This window comes from Mustela putorius, unplaced genomic scaffold (genome assembly GCF_011764305.1).
Source record: "Mustela putorius furo isolate JIRA1106 unplaced genomic scaffold, ASM1176430v1.1 tig00003834_pilon_pilon_pilon, whole genome shotgun sequence".
In the NCBI taxonomy this organism is placed as follows: Eukaryota; Metazoa; Chordata; class Mammalia; order Carnivora; family Mustelidae; genus Mustela; species Mustela putorius.
This window is the reverse complement of record NW_025421987.1, coordinates 39609068-39628758: the sequence shown is the minus strand read 5'-3', so window position 1 is coordinate 39628758 and position 19691 is coordinate 39609068. Positions and strand designations below refer to the sequence as shown.

At 36.6% G+C, this 19691-nt stretch overlaps 1 protein-coding gene across 23 annotated transcripts in view; it reads left to right on the top strand.

The window, feature by feature from the left end:
- ZBTB20 (zinc finger and BTB domain containing 20) overlaps nt 1–19691 on the top strand; it is a 789640-nt gene that overhangs the window by 531891 nt on the left and 238058 nt on the right. For 20 of the 23 annotated variants that reach the window (XM_045088067.1, XM_004761399.3, XM_013060902.2 and 17 more), the window contains one exon: nt 19444–19543. The exons of the other annotated variants lie outside the window; for them this stretch is intronic. The gene's annotated coding sequence lies outside the window, so the exon portion shown is untranslated. The remainder of the gene's footprint in view (nt 1–19443; nt 19544–19691) is intronic. 23 annotated transcript variants of the gene reach the window in all.

Below are 19691 nucleotides of genomic sequence, written 5' to 3'. Positions count from 1 at the left end.
GCCACTCCTTCAAAACTGGGGGAGATAGCTGTTTTGCCTTATACATAAAAACAAGCACAGAGTAGTCAAGCAAAACGAAGTAACAAAGAAAATGTTTCAATGAAACAATACAAAACACCAGAAAAAGATCTTAATGATAGATAGATAGGTAGGTAGATAGATAGATAAGTAACCTACCTGATAAAGAATTCAAAGTAATGGTCATAAAGATGCTAAGCAAATGGGGGAAAGAGTGGATGAACATACTCAGAACATCAACAAAGATATAAAAAATATAAGAAAGTACCAAAAAGAAGTCACAGAGCTCAAGAATGCAATAGCTGAACTGAAAAACAGACTATAGGGATTCAACAGCAGACTTGATGAAACAGAAGACTGGATCAGCAATCTGAAAGAAAAAGCATGAAATCCCCCCAAACAGAGCAGGAAAAGGAAAAAAATACATAAATAAAGACAACTTAAGGGGCCTACAGGACAACACCAAGCAGAATAACATTTGCATTATAGGGGTCCCATAAAGAGGAGAGAAAGGAGCAGAAAACTATTTGAAGAAATAATTTCCCTAACCTAGGAAAGAAACAGACATACAGGTCTAGGAAGCCAGGGAATTCAAAATAAGATGAACCCAAAAAGATCCACAACAACCTTTATAATTAATGATAAAGAGACCCTCTTAAAAGCACCAAGAGAAAAACAATAACATATAAGAGAAACCCCATAAGGCTATCAGCCAATTTCTTAGTAGAAATTTTGCACACCAGAAGAAAGTGGAATAACATATTCTCAAAGGGCTGAAAGGAAAACACTTCCAACCAAGAATACTCTACCCAGCGTGGCTATCATTTAGATGGAAAAAAGAGATACAGAGACAAGCAAAAAGTTAAAGGAGTTTGTCACTGCTAAACTGGCCTTACTAAAGGGACTTTACGCTACAAAGAAATGGCACTAATTAATAACAGAAAACCTATGAAAGTAAAAATCTCACTGGAAAAGACAAATATATAATAAAATAGTAGATTAATCACTTACAAAGATACTGTGAAAGTTAGAAGACAAAATAGTAAAATTAAAACTATAATAATTAGGGGATATAAATAAAAAGATGTAAAATGTAACATCAAAAATATGAAATGGTGGGGAGTAAAAATATAGAGCTTTAAAATGTGTTTATATTATCAACTTTAATAGACTGTTATACATGTAAGTTGTTTCTGTAAGCTTCATGGTAACTGCAAAGCAAAGGCTTATAGTTGGTACAAAAAAGATTATGAGAAAAGAATATAAGCATACCACTAAAGAAAGTCATCAAACCACAATGGAGGAGAGCAAGAGAAAAAGAAAGGAACAGAAGAACCATAAAACAACCAGAAAACAATGAACAAAATGGCAATGAGGACATACCTATATATAATTACTTTAAATGTAAATGGACTAAATTCTCCAATCAGAAGACAAAGAATGGATGAATGAATTTTAAAAAATAAATAAATAAGACTCATCTATATGTGCCTACCAGAGACTCACTTCGGTGTAAAGACACATGCAGACTAACAGTGAAGGGATGGAAAAAGATATTCCATGCAAATAAAAATAAAAAGCTGATATATCTATAGTCTTATTAGACAGGGTGGACTTTAAAAAACAAGGACTGTAATCAAAGACAAAGAGAGGCTGGTGCTATGTAACAATAAACAAAGGGGTCAACCCAGCTTATAAACCCATGCAAATGTACATATGAACCTAACATAGGAACACCAAAATACATAAATCAAATATTAACAGACCTAAAGGGAGAATTTGGCAGCCATACAATAATAGTAGGGTACTTTAACACGCCCACCTACATCAATGAATAAATTTATCTAGACAGAAAATCAATAGGAAAATACTGGCCTTAACACATTAGACCAGATGGACTTAATATATACAGAACATTCTGTCTAATATCAGAGGAATACACGTTCTTCTCAATTGCACATGGAACATTCTTCAGGATGCATCATATGTTAGGCCACAAAACAACCCTCATCAAATTAAAGAAGATTGAAATCATGTCAGAAATATTTTTGGACCACAATGGTATCAATTACAAGAAAACAAAAAAAATTGCAAGTATATGGACACTAAACAACATGTTACTGAACAACTACAACTGTGGGGTCATAGAAAAAATCAAAAGATTCCTAAAGACAAAAACAGAAATATTAAACAGACATACTAAAATCTACAGGATATAGCAAAAGTGGTTCTAAGAGGGAAGTTCTTAACAACACTCTTCTACTTCCATAAACAAGAAAAATTTTAAATAAATAATTTTTCACACCTAAAGGAACTATAAAAAGAACAAATGAAGCCCGGAGTTAATAGAGGGAAGGAAATAATTGATTAGTGAAGAAATAAATGAAATAAAGACTAAAATGGTGATAGAAAAGATCACCCAAACTAAGAGCTGCTTCTCTGAAAAGATAAACAAAAGTGACAAACTTTTCACTAGACTCTCCAAGAAAAAGAGAGAGGGTACAAATAAATACCAAGTTATAGAGGAGACATTAAAACTGATAGTACAGAAATTAAAGGATCATAAGATTACTGTGAACAATTACAAGCTAACAATTTGTATGACCTAGCAGAAATAAATTCCTAGAAACCTAGTCTTCCCAGAGTAAATCATGAAGAAGTAGATATTCTGGAATAGACTAATTACCAGTAAAGACATTGAATTAGTAATGAAAAGCCTTCCAAAAAACAAAAGTTCAAGAGCAGACAGTTTCACTGGTGAATTCTATGAAACATTCGAAGAATTAATACTGATTTTTCTCAAACTCTCCCAAAAAAGAATAGGAGAAAACATTTCCAAACTCATTTTTTGAGTCCCCATTACCCTGAAACCAAAAGCAGACAGGGACATCAAAAAGAAAAAGGAAAAGGAGAAAAGAGAAAAAGGAAAAGGAAGAAAGTTACAGGTGAATAGCTCTGATTAACAATAAATGCAGAAATCCTTAATAAAATAATAGCAAATCAAATTCAGTAGTACATTAAAGGAATCATACATAATCATGATCAAGTAGGATTTATTCCAAGGATGCAGGCATGGTTCAATACCCACAAGTCAATCAACATGGTACAACACATTAACAAAATGAAGGATAAAAATCATGTGATCATCTCAGTACATGCAAAGATTGCATTTAACAAAACTCAACATTAATTTCTGATAAAAACCTCCTACAAAGTGGTTATAGACAGAACATACCTCGACATGATAAAGACATATGATGAGCCCACAACTAATGTTATACTCAGTGGTAAGAAGATAAATACTTTTCCTCTAATAACAGGAACAAGACAAAAATGCTTCGCCTTTCTTACTTTTATTGAATATACTATGGCAAGTCTTAGCCAGAGAAATTAATCAAGAAAAAGAAATGAAAGTTATCCGATTTGGAAAAGAAGACATAAAATTGTCACTGTGCAAATTTCTATGTTACATACAGAAAACCCTAAAAACTCCACCAACAAACAAACAAACAAACAAAAATCCTATGGGGCACCTGGGTGACTCAGTCAGTTAGGCATCCAACTCTTAGTGCTCCGTGAAGAATCTACTTGGGATTCTCTACCCCTCCTTCTTCCTCCTCCTCTTCTCTTCCCCCTGCTTGCTCTCTCTCTCTCTCTCTAGAGTAAATATATAAATAAAATCTTTTTACAAAAGTATTATAACTAATGAATGAATTCAGTAAGGTTTCAGGATGCAAAATCAATATTCAAAATTGTTGCATTTCTATACACTAATAATGAAATACTAGAACCCCAAATCAAAAGAACAGTACCATTCAAAATTTCATCAAAAAGAATAAGCTACCTAGGAATAGTTGTTTTTTTTTAAAACAGGAATAAATTTAACTAAGGAGATGAAAGACCTGTACGTTGAAAACTGTAGAACACTGATGAAAGAAATTAAAGGAGATACAAATAAATGGAAAGACATTCTGTGCTTATGAATTGAGAAAATTAATATTGTTAAAATGTGCATATTACCCAATGCAATCAACAGATTCAATGCAATCCCTATTAAAATTTCCATGACTTTTTTTTTTACAGAACTAGAACAAATAATTCTAAAATTCATATGGAACCATGAAAGAAACTGAATAACCAAAGAGATCTTGAGAAGGAAGAACAAAGCTATATGATATTGGCATGAAAACAGACACATAAATCAGTGAAACAGAATAGAGAGCTCAGAAATAAACCCACATGTATATGGTCAATTAATCTACAATAAAGGAGATAAGAATATACAACAGGGAAAAGACAGTTTGTTTAGTAAATGGTGTTAGGAAAACTGGCCAACTAATTACAAACAAATTAAAATGAACCATTATCCTACACTATATGCAAAAGTTAAAATAGAGTAAAGACTTGAATCTAAGACCTGAAACCGTAAAATTTCTAGAAGAAAACATAGGCAGTAAGTTCTTTGACACTGGTCCTAGCAATGGTTTTTTTTTTTTTTTTTTTTTAAAGATTTTATTCATTCTTCAGAGAGAGAGGGAAAGAGAGCGAGCACAGGCAGACAGAATGGCAGGCAGAGGCCGAGGGAGAAGCAGGCTCCCTGCCGAGCAAGGAGCCCGATGTGGGACTCGATCCCAGGACGCCGGGACCATGACCCGAGCCGAAGGCAGCCGCCCAACCAACTGAGCCACCCAGGCGTCCCCTAGCAATGGTTTTTTGAATCGACTCCAAAGGCAAAGGAAACAAATGGGACTATATCAAACTAAAAAGCTTCTGCAGAGTCAAAGAAACCATCAACAATAAAAGGCAACTTACTGAATGGGAAATGTTTGCAACCATATGTTCGATAAGGGATTGGTATCCAAAATATATAAAGAACTCATACATCTCAATAACAATGAAATAAAAAATACAATTTAAAAGTGGGCAGAGGACCTAAATAGATATTTTCCAAAGAAGATATACAGATGGACAACAGGTGCATGAAAAGATACTCAATATCATTAATCATCAGGGAGATGCAAATCAAAACCACAAGATATCACCTTACATCTGTTAGAATGGCGATATAAAAAAAGATAAGGAACAAGTGCTGGCTAATATATGGAGAAAAAGGAACCTTCGTGCAATGTTGGTGGGAATGTAAATTGGTGCAGCCACTATGGAAAACAATATGAAGGTTCCTCAAAAAGTTAAAAATAGAATTACTATACGATCCGGCAATTTCACTGCTATCTATCTGAAGAAAACAAAAACACTAACACAAAAAGATATAAGCACCATTATGTTTATTGCAGCATTATTTGCAATAACTGAATATGGAAGTAACCTGTATTCATCCATAGACAAATGAAAAAGAAGATGTGGTATGTATACATGATGGAATACTATTCGGCCAAAAAAAATTTATCATTTGCAACAACATGGATGGACCTTGAGGGTATTATGCCAAGTGATATAAGTCAGTCAGAGAAAGACAGATATCAAATGATTTCTCTTGTATGTGGAATCTAAAAAGCAAAACAAACTAAACAAAACTCAGACTCATAGATACAGAGCACAAGTTGGTGGTTGCCAGAAAGTATGGGTGAAGGAGATCAAGAAGTACAAACTTCTAGTTATAAATTAAATGGCATGGGGATATAAACCATAGAAAATATAGTCACTAACATTGTATTAATTTTTTATGGTGGCAGATGGTAACTAGACTTATTGTGGTGAATATTTCCAGTGAATACAGATGTCAGATCACCATGTTATACACCTAAAACTAATATAATAATGTATGTCAGTTGTATCTCAAAAATAACCAAGTCTCTAAAAACAGAAAATAATTTTATTCCCATGGCAGGAAGTCTAATTCCTTTCATTTTATCTCCTAACATAAACAAAGAAAACTACTAAGAAATCATTAAAAAGTTGATGCAAAAACAAAACCCCTTTTGAATATATGAGCTATATCATTTTATTCTCCAAGTACTTGCTAAGGTCCCAGGTACCCAAGACAGAGCCAGGTGCAGGAAAATAATTCATACGAAGAGTTATTGTAATGCTAGTAAAAAGGCAATTGAGGCTTTCTGAAGCCATATTGCTGCGAATTTAAAAAAAAAAAAACTTAACCTGTGTGCTTTTGAATAGAAGAAAGAATTTTGTTTGTGGGCATTGGCATGATTGTTCTATGTAAAATGTGGAGATTGCACAACTCTAATATAGAAAAGAAAATGTGTAAGCAAGCCATATTCTAACCTTGAATATGTGGTTGCTTTTAATGACACAGTGCATCAAGATCAAGAGAAGGTGCCCTCAGCAGACGGAAGACTTTCCAAACTGAAAAAGCTTCACTTACATTTAAAATATATTGCATTTCACATGATTTCTGAAGAACACTTGGTTCTTCTAGTTATAACCTTGCTTCATTTCTGTCATCATGTGTCAAGTAACTGACTCACCTCATATGCTTCCCTGGGAGGTGTTTTCTGTGGAAAGGCTGGGAGAAACAGGTGGAGGAAGGTATTTCTTGGTGTCTTATTACAAACCCACTAGGTGTCACTGCTTTCAGTGGGACTCGGGAAAGGAAACTGTCAGAGGACATGTCTGTGTCTTGGCAAAAAAATAGACTTTCATGGCATCTTGACTTTTAACCTCTAAAATACTAAGAGAACTGCTTAGGACACTTTCTCATGTTTATTTGTGTCTGTGGTTCCATTATCTTGATTTTTTTCCAAGATTGAGTTCTGCAGTATTTATATTTGAATCTTATTTTGTTCAGAAATAGTTTGTTGAAGCTATTCTAAAGTATCCACCTTAACTTTTTAAATACACAATGGAATTATTAAAGGCATTTGAGTACTTTGGTAACTCAGTACACATTCATAAGGTTTCATCTCACAACGTTTGCAAGGTGCTTTAGAGAAGAGATGCCACAGGCTTTCGTGCCGGTGGTATGGAAGCGATTTTCTTCTTTCTTCTTATTATCCTGCCTCTCATTCTGTCTTCTTTTGCTCTTCTTGCTCTTCTTTTCTCTCTCCCAGTTTCATGAAAATTCATTTATCTGTGACATTTAAAGACTCTGTCTGAGAGGTGTCTGGAGCTATGGCTGGCTGTGTACATCAATAGTTTCTTGGAACCTGGCACTCTGTCAATATTTGGGGGCCTCCGTAACCGCACTTATATGCACTGCCTGCCAGCCATCACTATCTTCGTGTCTCAGTAACGAGTCTGAATGAATGGATATTAGCATGTCAACTTCTTTCACAACTGGCAACACTTTGTTGACAGTATATGGACATCTTGCATTTGCCTGCCGCACCTTTGTGTTTGTGTGCTTCTTTTATATGATGTCATTTTCATCTCCATGTACAAAAATAGGAATCTCTAAAACAGACTTTTATGAAACTGAAATAAATGGCATCATTGTATGATCTCGGTTTGGTGGCTTTTATAGGATATAACTATATGCATAGGCAACACAGTCTTGATTATATCCTGGGTATTTCTTTCTTGGGTCATATTTGGACCAAAATTGTTCTTGCTATTTTAGGGTAGAAATATATATGTTGAGACTTCATAGGTGACGTCTCAATAGTTCATGTATGCACCTCATGTGGTAGAGATTTAGCTACATAAGGAAAAAATATTATTAGGTTGGAGAGAGAAGATTATCCTCTGAAACAAAAACAGTTTACATTTTCAAACATTTCTCAGTTATCCTTTCTACTCATCAGTAGAATGGCCCATTTATAAATTAAATCATTGAAGTGTTATGATGTCAACTTTCCTATGTACTGCCCTAGATAATAGCATTATGGCCTTTTGAAGTTTGTAAGAGAGACCAATAGCAGAGCAACATTTTAGTTCGCTAAAGTATTGTGTGCTCTCAACCTATGTATAATCATTACCATATCCTATGTGGGAATATATCAGAAATCTGGACTTTAAAGAAACATGGAAGGTGAGGGTTTACCAGCAACCAGTCTTACCTTGAAGATCTGCATCCAACCTAGGATAAATCCAGAAGGATTTGCAAGCTTCAGGTCATGCTCAGATTAAATAATCCAGGTTTCCTATATCCCAGGGACTATTCTGAAACTATTAATGGTTTTGGATGGAATAATATTAACTGCTGCTTCCTTGGACTCATTACACCAGTAATAATTCCTAAGATGAATGAGTTCACCCAAGCTTTGTTTCATTCATTGATCTTTCCCATTCTGGATTTTCAGTTCAGGTCCCTAACATATGAGTACTTGCTTTCATGTAGGATCCTCTATATACCATGGCAAATTTTCTTGTTAGGACTGAAAAAAAAAAAAAGTACCTAATGAACAGTATCAATTCAGTTCTGGTACAAATGAACACAAACTCAGGACTTCTAGGGCCCTTAGTTATATTTCAGAAAAGGAGATAACACATATTTATTTGCTTCATAATATGAATCATATGTAAGGCTAAAAGTTTGTTTCATCGGCTATAAATGCTGCTTCCAGATTTTATGTTATGTCATAATATGTAAATCATTGTTTAAGTCCAATCAGTCATCATCTTTGATAGGATGAAGTCCTTTTGGGGGTGTCATATTAAACTAGACGCACGAATAGGCAAAGAAATGTCACAAGGACTCCAACCACCAAAAGTCATCTGACAGTATAAGAACAGGGCTTGAATTCAAAAAGGAAAAAATAGGCACAAGGATTGAGAGAACAGGAAAAAGGAAAGCATAGGTATACATGGATTTGTAATATGGCCTGCATCAAGGACTTTAGTATTTTCCTTCATAATTCATTTACAAAAACATATATAGTAACATGTATGGGTCCTAATAAAGAAATAAACATGCTCTCCTGCCTTCGTCTGTACTTAGATTGTTTTTGTGATCCCATAGAAAAGGGGGAATATCCAATATATGGCAATAATCATAAGATTTTTAAACTGCCAAAACCTCAAGATTTAGTAGAGCACATTTTCAGCACCTTCCATGAACAAATTAGAAACATATCTATTACTATCAGTAAGACTTATCTGCTGGGCTAAGAACTTAACCTCCTCTTGCTGTGGATTCAGAATTTTATGAATATATATTATAACTGTTGTTTATTATATACTGTTTGTTTAATGTTAGACACTAATCCTTTCTGGAGCAGAGGAAGAAACCAGAATAAAATGAGAACATAGAATCATCCTGCAGAATTTATAGCTAAGGACAGAAGGAATTTTGTTTTCTTTTGGATCCCTTTAGAAACACTTTGGAACTGTAGTTGAAATTTGATGGGCTGCAATTTAACCATCTCTTTTTGTTAATACTAAAACGTTCTCTTAACTAAAGCAGGAAAGTTATGGGTTCTTCTTTCTTAGAAATCCTAGCAACTTCTTCAGCTCTTTCTTCGCTAATATATATTTCGTCTACTGATCACAGAATGAAGTGACAGAACTGAGGACCATAGAATGGAGGTACTGAGGAAATACCTCTGATCCCACCTCAGCAGGGAAGGCACATAAATTGACTCTTCAGTGTTAGCTACCCCTGGCAGAAAAGAAGTAGCTGCCTGACTGGATGGCTGATAAGCAACAGAACACTTGAAGGGGTTGTTTGCAAGGTATCTTAACATAAGGTGAAATATACTATTGTCATGAGGATGAGGTATGTTGGAGATGAGATATGTTGAGCTGCCACTCAAAGAGAGACTCACGATCCCAACCCCAAATGGCACAAGAGGTCAATGGCCTATCTAGCTCTGGTTTTGTTATGATCCCATCTCCGGGACATTTTTACTCAGAAATCTGTCTCCCTCTATTTTTTAGCCAGCAAATTATTATTCTTATTCTTAGTTTATGAATGACTGAATGATTTATATAATGATTACTACCTTGACCTTCCTAAAAGTCTATTTGCTAACTTTCAACTTAAAAAGACCCCAAGTAAGAAGTGTTATTATTACTAAACCAGTGCTTTTTAGGACTCAGCTCCAGATCTAGCATAAAGAAAAGTGAATACTGAATTTTGGATGTGCATACAACAGAATGGGGGCTATTGCCTTTGTTCTTTTTGAAAAAAAAAAAATGAGCTTATACTTCCATATGCTTCTCTATAATCAAAGCCCTCCTTTCCCCAATAATTACCAAGTATATACTTTTAAGTTTCTACTCATGTAATAGTGACCAGAAAGCTACCTGCTTAACTAGCAGTCATGGATCTAGTGACCATTTATGTGTCCAGAAGTAATGAATGTTTGATTTTGTATGTTACTCTCATAGAATTGTATGCTGGGAATAGACTAGATTAGGGCTTAGACTAATAGATTAAGTCAATTGTAACAGGTATAAGAATAGATTATCCCGTTAGAAAATATACACCATAGACTTTTTAAAAAAGATTTTATTTATTTTTTTTTTTGACAGAGAGAGACAGCGAGAGAGGAAAAAGAAGCAGGGGGAGTAGGAGAGGGAGAAGCAGGCCTCCCACTGAGCAGGGAACTGGATGCAGGGCTTGATCCCAGGACCCTGGGATCATGACCTGAGCCCAAGGCAGATGCCTAATGACTGAGCCACTCAGACACCCTTACACCATAGTCTTTTATAGAATAAAATTATATAAAAACAATAGGCTCATCAAAAATTGAGAATAAGGGTCACCTGGGTGGCTCAGTGGGTTAAAGCCTCTGCCTTCGGCTCAGGGCATGATCCCAGGGTCCTGGGATCGAGCCCCGCATCGGGTTCTCTGCTCAGTGGGGAGCCTGCTTCCTCCTCTCTCTCTGCCTGCCTCTATGCCTACTTGTGATCTCTCTTTCAAATACATTAATTAATTAAATCTTTTTTAAAAATTGAGGATAGGTTGGGTAAAAGGATAGGTAGGACAAAATATTTTAGAGGAGGATTCTCTAGAAATTTAATAAATAAGCTGCTTGTTAAAAACATTGTCATATTTTATTTAATATAATTTAAAAGCAAGATCAATATAGAAAATCAGACTCCTGGCCAGAAGTGGTACTCTGTGGCCAATGACCCAGGAAGGTTGCTGTTAGGCTCTAATTCATCTTACGGGTGATGACACTTTCACATCTATCTTCATTGTCCTCTCTGCCAAAATGAAACTCACTATTTGGGAAACTGTACCTGAAAACAACAATTTTAATATTTCTATCTGCAAGTTACTAACATGGAATCTAACTTCCATGCAAGGAAATATCCCAGGCAAACCCTGGTAAACTGATTTGCCAATCATCTGACAATGCTAAAACAGTAGGTAATAACCAACACAATGCCATTTTAATATGTTTTCTTTCTTGGCCCAATGAGAGTCCTGGTGAACTAAGGCAAAAGTAGAGTTATGGTCTCACTCCACTTAACTAGCAGAGCTTTGAATTTTGTCTCAAATGACAATCAATTGATCAAATTTCTAATCTATTTATCTGGTACTAAGCACTTCAGAATCTTAAGGAAATGTTTATTAGGGGACCAGTCAATATGGAGAAATGTAGAAATGGTATGCCATTGCCTGGATTCTGGTCTTTGATTACCTTGATTATCTAGACAAGTTTTCCAAAAGAACAAATTCAGTGTGGTCTATATTATCATTAGCAGCATTTTGATATGTCAAAAAAACTATTTTAATTTAAAATTATATTTTAAGAAGGAGTAAGCAGGGAAAAATGTTGCAAAATCACATTAACACCAGGACACCAGAGATTCTGAATGGTTGTAAATCACTATTTTAGATGTTGAGGACAGGGAATACATGCTTTCAAAATACGGTGCTTTTATGCACAGTGGCCAAATAGCAATAATTTGAGACTTCAGAGAAAGGGCAATCATTTGAAATAAACACTCAGTAAAACAGTAAATAAATATAATGTCAGTAAATCATGATTAATGTTAGCATTCTTCACAGGAGGGAAAGCAAACCTCCCAAGTGGCAGTTCATTCCACTTCTCCATCACCACATATAAATATATATAGAGAGAGAATTTCATAATAACTGTACTAGCTTGCCTATGTTAATAGCTGCTGAACTAATACCACACACCTGAATATACATATCGATGTTGCTTAATTTTTGTGGAACATTTTTCTCTCTCCACAAACTAAAGAGTCTGCAAGGGAAGGCATATTACTGTGTTTCTTCTGAACCTTCTTCTAAGTCTTGTATTTTCCATTACCCATGATGGTTTGGTAAATGTCAATGATGGACTGAAAATAAAGAACGACTAGCTCTGTGGGCAAAATAGCATCTAGAAGTAGAACATAGAAAGTTAATCAAGAGTGTGAAAGGCAAAACAGAAATTTAAAAATAGTGGTAATAGTGAAATGTGTAAGAAGCATGCAGAATATAGACATTTCTACTATTTCCTCTGAGCATAGGTCAGACACTTAATCATGCTTGTTCTGGATTCACTAAAATTTGAATGAGCATCTTAGAGAGAAAGAGTTATAAAACACCCTCCCAATAAAATTTAAATTTAACATTTTGAGAAAAAGTTCTTTAAGGAAAAGTCAAAGACACGGAGACTTTTTTACTCATCTTAGAAAAAGGAAGGTTGAGATACTGGGCTAATGCCAGTTTTTAAGCAAGCTAAGGGAAATAGGAAATGAGACCTTCTCTTTTTTCTTCACTGAGGGCTATAGTAATAAAATATGCTTATCTTGTGATAGAAAAATCTATAGGTTTGTTAATCACGTAGCGTCTTGATAATGAGGCCTCTGAATACTGAAAGGGAAGTTGTGAGACTGTCTCCTGTGAAGCTCTTTTGTTTAAACCAGATAGATTCACATCTTCCTGGAAGGGTCTACATGGTGGTTCACATTTTTCAGGAGTTTCTTCTCTCTCTTTCTCTCTGTCTTTTAGAGAGAGATAGTCTAATGCAGGTTCCACACTGGGTGTGATTTGATCTCACAACTCTGAGATCATGACCTGAGCCAAAATCAAGAGTCAGAAGCTTAACCTACTGAGCCACTCAGGTGCCCCAACTTCTCTCTCTTTTTTAAAGTCGCCGTTACTCACAGGCAAAAACTGCTGGAAGCTACAGATTTCTAAATATGCTTGGCATATGTGAAAGCAATAGCAATGCCACCAAGGTTTTAGTGGACAATTCTCAGGAATCACAGGATGTTAGCCTTTGTTACATGTGGTCACATATGTAGCCATCACACTATGTTCTGATCATTTCCTATAACACCTGCTTTACTACAAACTTGGAACTGTGGGTACAGCTGCTGAAAAAAATTTGCTTGTGAACAAAGAGATTAAAGCATATTGTTCAGTGTTCTATAAAAAGTTATAAAATTTTAGTGGAAAAGTTATTGCACTTCACCCTCTGCTTGTTGCTGTCAGTTCTCAAAGTCAAACCCATTACCATTGAACTTACACCATTCCCTTCCTACTGTACTAAGTGAAATGTTTTTGATTCATCCCCCCCCAAAACATGAAGCCAGTAAGTGTTGGTGGTGTTTGCTATGAAAAAATGTAGAGGCCCTTGCAATTAGGGAAAAGACATCCTCAGTTAGAAAAAAGGGGGGAAAAATCTGCCATACTCTTTCTACTTGCCTCTTTCTACTCATCTAGGTACTGGAGGGACACAGGTAACTAAGTTTCCATCAGGAAAGAGTGCTCACAAACTAGTGAGAGAAACAAACATGTAAACAGGTAACTGATACAAAGAGGTATATATTGGAGTAAAGGCTTGTGCAAGGTACTGTGTAGATTTGCCTGGGACAATTCTGGCTTGTGACTATGGTCTTGATATAATTATTCACAGGGACCTTTCACAAAATATGTCCTGGTTGGACAATAAATTATATGGTTACCCTATAAATAGCTATAACCGTCAAATCTGCCTGAGGTTGTCTGGCAAGATCTTCCACAGATTAGGACAGAAAATCAGAGATTAAGAATTCTTTGCCACACATGTTGTCTACATCCAAATGGAAATGAAAAACTTAGTAGACTGACTGGCTTTCATTTCTTCCGGCATTTTCGGAGGGATAGAGTGGGAATTTAACTCTTGTGGGGTGAGGAGAAAAGGACAAAGCAGGGCAATCTAAACCCATTTACCGGTATATGATATGTACAAGGGGCATCTTTAAGTAAGCCATTAAATTATGGATCCCATGAAGCTCTGAGGATTGAAAAGTGGTATGAGAAAAGACTAGAAGCCATGGAGGGAGTTTTAGAAAGACAACTTAAGGTTCAACATAAGGAACCTTATTTTGTACAGAAGGGTTCTAAAGCAGTGTGGGATTGCCTGTGAGGCTGAGAGCCCTATGCCCCTGTTGGTGTGCCACAAAGGCTGAATGGCCACCGTGAGCAAGCTCAGGCACTAGGTAAAAACTCAGGCCACTGGTTATTTAATTGCTGAGCCTATTATTTTACATTATGCAAAGGGTCTTTTTGAGTAGCTTTAAAGGAAGAATCCTATGCTGGGGAAAATGCCTAGAAGCTAAAACAACAATAACAACAACAAAAAGGTAGAAATATCATTAAAAAAACAAACAGAACAGTTTGTGTGAGCTGAAGGCTCTTATGACCCACTCTGAACACACACTAAAAAGAGACCAGGAAATGTCAATACAGATCTCACTGAGCTTATTCTTTGCCACTCTTTCAAGCAAAGCAGCTTTTAGACACATAATATTCAGAAGACACACCTCCTTCAGAGGTCCCTACATCTTGGACACATACTCACTTGAAGATGGAGTTGCCAAGAAGTCTCTTCACCAGTTTGATTTGCGTAGTTCCGAGTTGCATAGGAATGGGACCTTTGGCAAAGCTATCATTAAAAAGAAACAAAGCAGAAGACTGAACAAAGGATACATTCTGTGCAAAGTTTGAAGTTTATACTGTCTCAGCGATTCTTGTCATGGTAAGAAAGATGTCCAGCCCTTCTCCTAAAAAGAGTAGCAGAAAGTAACAAAAGGAGGCTCCCTGGAGGTAACATGGGAGCAAAGAGTAGGGGGAACAAAAGACTGTACACCTGAAGACAGAGAAAGGGTTTGGCATGGACACAGGAGATGCGGCCAGACACCCTGCATTCACAGCAAAGATGCGTGACTAGGTCGGAATCACTTTCACCTCTTCCCCAGGGTATGCAAGTAGGAATAGGTCAGGCTGGGGCAAAAGGAATGATATCTTCACGAGGCTCAGCTTTCCCAGGGGCCTAAGAAAGGTAGCAATACAGCTAGAGCCAGAATATTCTCACTGGTCCTTTTATATGAAATCTTGAATATCTGCATTTACAGATTAAAATGTTTTCCAGTATACCAGAGAAAGAAAAGACTTTTGAAGGCAGTGGAAATGACTTTAGTTCTCCAGTGGTTAAGAGTGTAAGGGCTTAAGAGTGAGGAAAGCTAGTTTCAAATCTTGGCTACTTAACAGATTTATGGTAACGTATTTAAATTTCTCCAAGTCTTAATTTCCACATGTTAAAAAAAAATGATAATGCATATACCATTGAGTTCATGTGAAGGCTATATTAAACATGTAAATTGTGTAACACAGGTAGTGTCTGGCAAATAGTTATTGACAATAAAATTTTTATTTAGTGAGGACTGTTATCTATTTCCATAACATTGTCTGGTCAGATATACCAAGCTCTGCCTCATTCTACGTCATTACTTCCCATCTGGTCCTTGACATTCCACACTATTTCAGCTTTGACCTACCTCCCCAGATACTGTGGTATTCTCTCTGCTTCAAAACTTCATGCTTCTGTGTTCTTTGAAAAGTCTACCTGTAATTATTCATAAATTCAGTACTAACAGTGTGCAAATATTTTAAATCATAAAAAATACATGGCTTTTAGGAAATACTATTCTTGTTCTTGAACTCTGAAGGTACTCTTCATCTCTGATAATATTGACCCTGAGCCCAATTCATGTTGAGTGAACAAGGTATTATTATTTTATCCCTCTTCCTAAGAGGTTAAAATGACTCACCAAAAGTCACTCCATGATCTCAGATGACGAATCGAATGAATCAGTCTTGAAATCTTGACCTAAAATGGAGACCCTGCCAGGGGTCTCCATTTACTGAGAAAAAGTCAGCCTAGAGAAGATGATCCCCAGTAAATTTTATATTATATTACTTTTTTTTTAACCACATGCTTAAAATGTTTTCTGGATTTGGATTGGCCCTGTGATTACCCACAGAATACAGGGAGAAAGCTGTATAAGTTCCCTTCTCAACAATTAAAGCAGTCCTTGTCACCAAAACTATCATATGTTAGATCACATGTCAGTGTGTGTGACATAGTCAGGCCTTGGCTTCTCAGGATCCACTCATTACAAGTGAATTTATGTGCCTTGAAGCATATGGCCTTGATATATGATCCCGGAGCAAAAGAGCAAGGTATTTCAAGCTGGCCGCAATTTTATTGACTCTCACAGGCTTGCTTTGTAGTCATTCCAATAAACTAGACGAGAAATTTCTGATGCTCCAAGCTATCCAGTCTGCAGGACTCCATTTCATGATTCAGAGTCCAACTAAACAACTCAAGAGTGCTTTTGTGTGACACTGTGACCACAGGAATAAATAATTGCTTAGTAATTCTCTTTGAGGCAGAAAATTCTAAACATGGAGGAACCATTTCCCCTTAATGGGAGCCAGAAATCCTGTAAGTGCTTGAAATGGCATTCACAAGTCTGAATGGTAAACAGATAAAAACAGGAGCGCACCAGTTGCACAAATGACTTGCTTGTCACAAACTTGTCATTGCAGTAATCTAACATTTCTTTCACAGAGCCCGATGGAAAGGATGGAACAAACAGGCCCTGCTGACGTTTTGGCTCTGCTAAGCCTTCCTCGGAGCTAAAGCATCTGCAGCATCTTCCTGTTCTAGACCCTTTATCTGCTGAAGTTAGCTGATACTGTACATGTCAAAGAAATGTTTGACTATTGCATTAACAAGTTGATGACAAGCAAGTTATTCCTGCAACTGAAATACTGCTGCTTTTAGCAGGCTGCCATCTTGACCTTCATCTTCTCCTACAGAAGAACCCTAACAGAACAGAGCACTAGGGAGATACCAGTATTGCTGCCCTAGGCTGTCCAGATAAAAAGGGACCACCTGTTTGGAACGTGGGCACCTTGGAATAGGGGACGCACCAGGCAATTCCATTTGGGCTATGGATAAGATTTCCCAGTAAAACATAAACATTGCAAATACATGCCACTGTCCCAAGGATTCTCTTGCTGGAATAAAGGGAGCTGCACAGTAATTCATTTTCTGCTGCACCTCCTTCATTCTCCACACACGTGGGGGGACCCGTATATACTTTATAAAATGTTAATAGCTGGGAAAGTTAATGAAAAGTGTATACCAGCTTCAAACCTCATTTTTGCCAGTTCTTGGAGTTCCTCCCATCAGCAGCCTCTTTCCTAACCTCCTCCTCATTCAGGATAGCATCTGGATCCCTCTACATCTTGTCAGAGCCATGCTCTTGTCCCTGAAAAGTCAGGTAGGTCCATTGGCCTCTTCACAGAAACCTTCGACAGCCCTAAGACTCTACCGCTTCATCTCCAACCTCAGCTGCCAGCAGGGAGTGCTCATACGCTGTGCAACTTCCAATTCTTGCCTTGCTGTTTGAGTAGCCCTCCTCCCTTGGGGACCCACCCTTGGTGTTCCTGGAGTGTGCAGTGTGGTGGGTGCCAGGCTTATCTGCATGCAGAGCTAAGCTGGAGCCTGTAACAGGAGCCTGGCCTGTTGGGCCAGATTATTCTGCCTCCACTGGTGCCATGGGCATATCAGCACTGGGAACAATGGAGACTTCACCCTAGGACTCTGGCCTTTCATAAAGTTGAGCGTCTCTTACTCATCAAGGTGTCAGGTGCCCCGTATTTTTTTTAGACCCTCGGTTAAAGGTTCATTGATATTGTCTTGTCTGGCTTAAATATTGACGAGAAAACCTTGCATTCTCAGACTTATTTTCTGCTGTTGCCTCAGGTGCTTTCATTTTTAAAAAGTCTTGTGTAAAAATCGTTATCATAGTTTAGCCGTGAGAACCCATATTTCTTGCCAAAGTAGTGACGAGACTTACCTTGCTTTTCGATTTGGCAAACTGACCACAGTACTGTCTCCCAGATGAAATGCTCTACTCCCATCCCAAATATCTCACCCTGCAATCTATACCTCCGCTTTGTTACCTCAGAAGACAGGTGGGAAGGGTATGAGAGAGGGTCCTGTGTTTTCCACAGTTAAGGATATTACCCCTGGAAAAGGAGGTGAAGGTAGTTTGAGGCAGGGCACTTATATTTTCTGTAAAAGAACACATGTAAATGAACTATTTGAAATTTAAATGGAGTTCTAGTGACTTTTTCTTTCTTTTTAAAGTTCTTGATAGGATTTCTGTAATGATTTTGCGTTTTATATTTTTAATAGAACTTAAATGGCAAAGAAATAATATGCTATTTTTAATTCAGGAAAAAATAAAAGTCTTTTTTTTTTTTTATGGGAACTCTCTTTTTAAATACGCATTAGGGAATAGATAATGGCACCAATAATAAAAAAATGTTCTCTCTTACTAGTCTGAGGGATAGCTGATTAGTGTGTGTGTATGTGTTTTTAGTATGTATTTACTTACATGATTGTCTATTTATTTTAATAAATGAAGGAAAAGAGAAAAAAATTCTAATGCTAGAGTAATTTCATTAGATTCGTAGGGTTTTAGGGCTGGAAAGGAGCTTGATGATAGTTGGTGACTTTGTATCACACTCAGGCTTAATATGTGGATACAGAGACCCAAAGATGTTTAATAACATAACAAAGATAAACAAGTTTGTGGCAGAGCTGGGCCTCAAAATTTCTTTCAAAGAAACAGTCTCATTTGAATAACTTACATTGATGTACTTAAGTCTAATAGGGCATTTGTTTTTGGAGTAATGGGGGTTGCTTCCTGACTAAGCCAGTTTAGGGATATATGTGTTTGAATAGTTTGAAGACATTTATTCCTAAGCCGTATTTTATCTGAGTCTCATAAGGAACCATTACAATTTCAATTAAGATTTTTCTCTTATAAAATTTGAAAGAAACACTTTCCCCATTCCCATTTTGGCACCTGAAAACATATATTTTTAAATGGGTCTGTTCCTTTAGTAAGTATTCATTTAAGTAGGTCATATTCTAACATTCTTGGAGATAAAAAATCTTTTATCAGATTAAAAGAAATCTGGTTTTTATTCCCACCTTTAGCCATTTTCTAGTTGGTCCTTGTCAGTTTCAACAAAACACTGATTAAGTTAAAACATCAATGTTTTTGTTCGTCTTGGCTCTTAGTTTAGCACAAGGGGAAAATAAAAAATGCATTTACCTTTTTGCAGCCATGATAATTATATACTCTATTTTTCATTTATGCAAAACTTTATTTTTGAGGGTTTTCTTTTTGTTTCATTTCTCCGTTTTTGCATTTTCCAAACATCTGTACCGTGGCTGGTGGCGAGAGTAGCAGTGGCTGGCACTTTTCCTCCACGCTTTGAGAGAAAGAGAATTGGCTGGAATAAAACCTTGCCTTCCATATGGTCGACTTGAAATACAGCATTGAAAAGGTATCGTCTCTTTTTTCTTTTCTGAAACCAGAGGTGAAACGCACGAGCAAATAGCAGTGTTGATGCCAAAGCACCTGTTGATTCATATCAAAAAAGTCCTTGGCAAGGCACCCCCAGCTTCATCTTTTGAAAACCTGACTAGATGATC